Genomic DNA, 6968 nt, shown 5'->3' with positions numbered 1-6968 from the left:
AACCTAAGGATCAAGGGGATTGACTGTGGTTACTAAAAGAACGCTTGTCAAGCGGAAATAGGTGTTGTGATTCTTCCAGCAGGTGGCGGCAGAGAGCTGTATAACATTAAATATGTTTTCTCCCTTGAGGTGTGGAAACCCTTAACCTGAGAGGGAACTGGAAAACACTTCGGCTGTCCCAGAACACCCGCGGTTTGCAGATGAAGAAACTGTAAATCCGAAGAGCTTACCCGAACTTCCTAAGGTAAAACTCTTCACCGAAGTAAATTCTTTGAAACGTGTCTGGTTATGCAAATTTCACTTACGATCACATTACACTCGAGGCAAACAAATTTAATTAGATATGAAAATATAATATTTGGTATAAAACATTGTTATGCTAGAATAGCCTTTGAAATATTTTCAGAACTCTTCCCCTATTTTTACTAAAACCTTTATTTTAAAGAGGCCATCTGAAAGCTTTCTGGTGGGGATGTATGCTGCCGGCGAAAAAAAAGTACAAGTTCAGGGATGCAAGTCTGAATTTGGTTCTTCATTTCATCTCTGCGGTCACACCTTGAATATATTACTCAAGCTTTGTGTTCACTGTCAAGTGCAGTGATAATATATATCCCATAGGTTTGCTGCTAGGCGTAAACAATACCACATTTGTCATGCTCTTGTCTCATATACAGCAGACACTTGATAAGTGTCATTTCCTTTTTCCACTCACTCTGGGGGAACACAGAGGTGGACGAGCTGGCTATTTCCATTAATAGAGCTACCAAATCAAATACAGGACACCCATGTAAATGTTCATTTCAGGTAAACAACTCATCCTTTTTTTTTAGTGCAAGTATGTCCAAAATTTTGCAGAGACATACACTAAAAACTTACTTGTCTATTTAAAATTAAAATTTAAGTAGGTGTTCTCCATTTTTCTTTGCTAAATCTGGCAACCTAAGTTTTTAAAAGTTTCTGATTCATTACAGAATGAGGAAACATCAAAGCAGTGTTATAAAATTAGCGATAGATTTTTAAAATATTTATACTTAAAACATTAGAATGCCAAACTAAGAAATACATAGCAATATAATTGCTGGTCACAAAAGATGATAGGACTTATAACAAATATTAACTTTCAGGGCAATATAGAAACTGTGGTCTGGTATTGGGACATATGCTTAAAGCTGCAGAGCAGATGTCTTCACAGAGTCTTGTTTACGGTCTTTGCTAGTGTTTTTTCGTTTGGAGATGAGGCCAAGGATCTAAATTTGAGGTCCTTTGAACTGAGGGCTCTGCCAATTGGCCCTCTGATCCCCCGTGATAAGCTCTATTCACTTTCTGTTCTAACAGTAGAGATACTTGGTACTTTACCCCAGAAAAATGTTTCCTTTGTCAAATACGACGGGATCATTTATCTGGTTGTATTTTCTGTATTGTTCCTGAATCGATGTTGGGAAAAGGCAAAGGAAGCTAATGGGCTGAGTGCAGCCAGAGGACACGGTGGCCCAATTTCTACCCTGCAAGGAACTGGAGGAACTGCAGCAAAACCTTACTACGCCCCAAAGGAGGGCACGTTCTCCTTCTGTTCACTTGCATAAAGGAGAGCTATGGTTTATTATGCACTAAAGTTGTCTCTTCATCACGCCACAAGTACCTTTTCAGACCACTGTGGCCACAAGGCATCAGGGAAGACGCGTCCTGGCCGAGTCTAATTGAGTAGCTGTCCTCAGTGTTTGACACAGTGCCAGATTTACAAATACAGCCAACACTTTAAAAAGTATATTGTAGAGTTTTCTTTTAACTTACATTTTTTTAAAGATTTTATTTATTTATTATTAGAGAGGGGAAGGGAGGGAAACATCAATATGTGGTTGCCTCTCGTGCATCCCCCACTGGGGACCTGGCCCAGCAACCCAGGCATGTGCCCTCACTGGGAATTGAACCAGCAACCCTTTCATTCGCAGGCCAGCACTCAATCCACTGAGCCACACCAGCCAGGGCTTAACTTATATGTATTAAATATGGAATAAATAAAAAGAATATTTGCAAAGTCCATACCAGAAATAAAGGACCATGTGGTAACGGACTCCCATGTATACGCAGTGCTCAGTTTTTAAAGGAAAAAACCCATCAGCATAGCCTCTGAAGTCCCCCGGGGCCTTCTCCTGGATCCTCTTCCTTCAGAGGTAATGATTAGTCGGAATCTGTGTTCACGAATCCCCTTGTTTTTCATTATAGTTTTACCATGTATGTTTATAGTCCTAATACCTATATGTATATGCATGCTTAAAATGTTAAGAGATAGAGCATGCGCACAGCATCATCTACGAAAATAACTCGTACATATGTCTAGTTTTTAAAAACGATAAAATGAGCGCTCATGAAGCTATTACCAGACCAAGGAAGAACATTATGTCGAGACCCATTTGAGCACCTTTGCAATTGCTTCTCTTTCCTTCAGCCCAGAGGTGAGTGTTATCTGAAATTTTGTATTAACCATTTTTTTGTAGTTGCCGACTGCACATGAAACACCATTGTAAACGTTTTAAAAAAGATTTTATTTATTTAGTGTAAGAGAGAGGGGAAAATAACATTTTATTATTTTTAATTACTAATATTAAATAGTAAAATAATAGCAAAACATATATACCTATGACTTAGGTACAAAAATTATTAACATTTTACTATTTTTTGCTTTACTATGAATCCTATCTATGTTACACACATGTATTTTTCTTAACCATTTGCAGGTATGACACACCACTCATAAAGTGCTTCAGCACGCTGTCTCTAAATATAAAGACATTTTCCTACCAAAACATATGTTACCATGGCTAAGAAAGTGAATAATTAATTGATTTCTTAATATTAAACCTACAAGGCATTTCTGGGGTAAAATCTAATTTGGTAATAATGTATTATCCTTTTAAACATTGATGAATTCAGTTTGCTAATAGCTGCCTTATGATATTTGCATTGATGTGCATGAGTGAACTTGATCTATAATTCTCCTTTTTCATGCTATCCTTGTAAGTTTTTGAAATGTTGCTTCGGCATTATTCTACATGTGTCCATTAAATTAAGCTTAGTAATTGTGCTATTCAACTTTCATAAATCCTTACTGATTTTTTTGCCTGACTGGTTTATCAATCACTTGAGAGTATTGCTATTTACCATTATATGCTTGGATTTTAAGTTTCCCTTTTGGTCCATCAGTTTTTGCAGTACGTTTTTATTATATAGGGATATCTTCAGACTTAATAATACATTTTTGCTTTCAAGTACATTTTAATGCAGTTACCGAGATTTTAGTTGTCTACTTGCTTTCCCCTTGTTATGCTAATTTTTCTTCTTCCTATTTTTAATATTACAGGGGAATGGAGGGAGAAAGAGAGGGAGAGAAATGTCAATGTGTGGTCGCCTCTCACATGGTCCCTGGCTCACAGCCCAGTCATGTGCCCTGACTGGGAATTGAACTGGCAACCTTTTGGTTCACAGCCCATGCTCAGTCCACTGAGCTATACCAGCCAGCCAGGGCCCACTTAACTTCTTTTAGATTGATTACTTTTATCACTTTATTGTTTCCCCTCTATTAGTTTGGAAGCTAAACATTCTATTCCTAGGTTTTTAGTGTCCCATCTAAAAAAATTATTGTGCACATTTAACTCATCAAAGTCACAAGTAAATCATCACCCTTTTTCCTCCCCCCAAACACTGTAAGGACCTTAAAACACTTTCGTTCCCAACAGCCACCTTCTGAGTTATATGTTCCTGGGTCACTCAATTCTCTTGTTTTCCTCTTGGCACAGATAAGCGTCCTCACCATCTTCTGGAACTTGAGGGCCCGCTGTCCTTGGAGACCGGGAGCAGCTCCGTGGCATGCCATTCATTTCGGACAGAGCTGCACGCCTCTCAGACCATGTCCTGCAGGAACCTGAAGTGCTCCAGGAGGCTTCCAAGGCTGCCCCTTGCCTTGGCTTTCTCATCGTTTTGGTCAACATGTGACCCGCGTTGGGGTCCGTGACCATGGGATAGCACAGAGCCATGGCTGGGCCTGCACTGCAGAGCCGGGGCCAGATGGCAGCAGACACCCTCTTGTTAGTTTTAGTGCCATAGAGCGTTATTATAGCTTCAGGTTGTCAATAGTAGTGAGCTGAAATAGTCCATATTGAATTAATTATTTTACCACTTTTATCACTCTTCACTCCTTCCCTCATTTCATTCTTCCTGGGATTCTTCCTTTCCTCCTGGGATTACTTTCCTTCTGCCGATGGTACATATTTTGCAATCTCATTTAGAGAGGGTCTTTGGTAGCAAATGCTTCTCGTTTTTATTAGAGTTCCTTTTTTTTTTTTTTTTTGTCACATAAATCAACCCATTTATTATTGGCTAGTAATGTTTCAAATTGTGGAGCTTCTACTGGTCTTTCAGTTCCTTCAGTCTTCTGCTGGCAGACTTGACCGTGACAGCAGAAGTGGTGTCATAGGTCCAGGCACCACCAGCGATGGTTTTCACACAGGAGCCACAGTGCCAGATCCCCACCGCTCACCTCTTCATCTTGGTTTTGCCACAGAAGGAGCAAGTGTACTTGGTGCGCTGGCTGATCTCAATTTCCTTCACCATCTTCCTGAGGGAAGTGCCATAACGGGTGCCGTATTTACCGACGATTCTGACTTTCTTGGTGTGTTTAGCCATTTTGCCACAAAGGAGGTCAGACCCCAAGAGCTGAGTTCCTTCTTTTTTACCTTTGTTTTTTACAGATATTTTTAGGGGATATAAAATTCTAAATTGATGGTAATTTCCTCTTAGCACCTTGAAGGTTTTATCTAATTATCTTCCTACTTCTACTGTTGCTCTTGAGAAATCAGCTATCTGTCTAATTGTTGCAGCTTTGAAGTTACCTGCCTTTTCTCTTTGCTTCTATAATCTGGTCTCTGTCTTTGGTGTTCTGCAGTTTTATTATGATGTGTTGGAATGTGATTTTTCACATTCTTAATAGACTATTTTGAAAAAGTCTATTAAGAGTTTATTGAGCCCTTGCCCATATGGCTCAGTGGCTTGGAACATAGTCCCATACACCAAAAGGTCAGAGGTTTGATTCCCGGTCAGGGCACATATCTAGGTTGTGGGTTTGATCCACAGTCTGGTGCATGTAGAGTCAACCAACTGATGCTTCTCTCTCACATCAATGTCTCTCTTTCTCTCTCTCTCCTTTCTTTCCTCTCTCAAATCAATAAACATATTTAAAAATTTTTTTTAAAGAATTCATCGGGATCCTTGAATATCCTTTCATTTTCCATTTCTTTGTCCCCTTGTGCTGTGAACTGAATCACATCACCAGATGTCTTCTCATTCACTAATTCTTCTTCAATGTTTCTAACCCGCTCTTAAATCCAACCACTGAATTTTTAATTTTAATTCTGTTTTCACTTTCAGGTTGTACTTCTCTTTAAAAAACTGCTTGACCATTTTTGTAGTCTCTTATTATTTACTCATATTACTTATTCCTTTTTATTTATTTATAAAAGTCCTAAAATAGTCATTTTATATCATGCTTCTGATAATTCCTATATTTAAAGTCTTTGTAAATCTGATTTTGCTGTGGGTGTTTCTGCTTCCCTTGTTTGTGGTGTCTCATTTTATTTGATTTTGTGATTTTTTTCGGACTGTGAACTTAATATTTCTTAAAACTTTATCTGTAGGAATTTGGGGAGCCCTGAGTAGGTTCATCTAGAGAAAATTGTATTTGTTTCTTCCAGCACTTCAGGCACTTAGGACGGTTTTAAATTAAATTCTCTGATGCCCTGACTGGCGTGGCTCGGTCGGTTGGGTGTCATCCCACAAAGTGAAAGGTCGCTGGTTCGATTCCCAGTCAGGGCACATGCCTGGGTTGCCAGGTTCGGTCCCAGTTGGGATGAGTACAAAAAGCAACTCATTGACGTTTCTCTCCTTCTCTTTCTTCCTCCCATCCCCTCTCTTTAAAAGTAAATATAATAAAAATAAATAAATTCTGTGCTGGAGGCTTTTCAGATGGTGCAACTAATACGAATCTGGGCTGCAAACCTGTGTTAGGGCCAGTTTTTGGTGACACATTTTCAGGAGCTTGTTTTACTTTCAAGTGGCACTAAGGACCCAGAAAGCCTGTTTGCGTCACAGACCCCCCAGGTGGAGGGTTAAATTAGTTCTAGGTAGCCTGACGGTAAAGACAGCCCTTTGGGATGGCATCCAATTAGAAACTCCACCTGTGTCTCCTGTCCTTGGAGCTCTTTAAATTGTTTTTAAGAATGCATTTATTGTTAAAGAGAGGGGAAGGGAGGGGGAAAGAGAGGAAGAGAAGTGTTGATGTGGGAGAGAAACATCGATCGCTTGCCTTTCACGCTGCGCCCCAGCTGGGGACCAGGCCTACAACCCAGGCATGTGCCCTGACCGGGAATCAAACTGGCAACCTTTCTCTTTGTGGGATGACACTCAAACCAAGTGAGCCACACTGGTCAGGGCTTTAAAAAAAAGATTTCATTTATTTATTTTTAGAGAGAGAGGAAGGGAGGGAGAGAAACATCCGTCTGTTGCCCCTCTCACCTGCCCCAGCAGGGGACCTGAAACCCAGGCATGTGTCCCGACCAGGAACTGAAACCGTGACCTTTCGGTTTACAGGACGATGCCTGACCAACTGAGCCACACTGGTCGTTGCTAGGTCTTGACAACTGAGTGCTAACTGGGTTGGGAATTGCTCCATGTATCTCTCTGGGTTCCTACTGTATTTGGTTTTGGTGCAATATTTATTTTTATTCATATACTTAGAAGAACATACTTGTATTTTATCCAGGATTTTTATTTATTTCAGCAGCAGAGTCAGCCGGGTTGCCTGGGCTCATTATATCATCTACAATGCAAGTCCGTACCACTTCTTTTTCAAAACAGTCTTAAAGTTCCTCTAACCAATACTCAGGCCTTTATGTGCACTGCTTCACGACTTCCGTGCA

General features: G+C 40.0%; 1 pseudogene; it reads right to left on the bottom strand.

Moving 5' to 3' along the window:
• Positions 1-4340: 4340 nt before the first annotated feature.
• Positions 4341-4680, bottom strand: LOC119045747 (60S ribosomal protein L37a-like; annotated as a pseudogene).
• Between the last annotated feature and the right edge of the window lie 2288 nt (positions 4681-6968).

Source organism: Artibeus jamaicensis, unplaced genomic scaffold (genome assembly GCF_021234435.1).
Source record: "Artibeus jamaicensis isolate MK-2021 breed Jamaican fruit bat unplaced genomic scaffold, CSHL_Jam_final contig_1998, whole genome shotgun sequence".
Lineage (NCBI taxonomy): Eukaryota > Metazoa > Chordata > Mammalia > Chiroptera > Phyllostomidae > Artibeus > Artibeus jamaicensis.
Note: the sequence above shows the minus strand (reverse complement) of the source record. Positions and strands in the feature narration are given on the sequence as shown.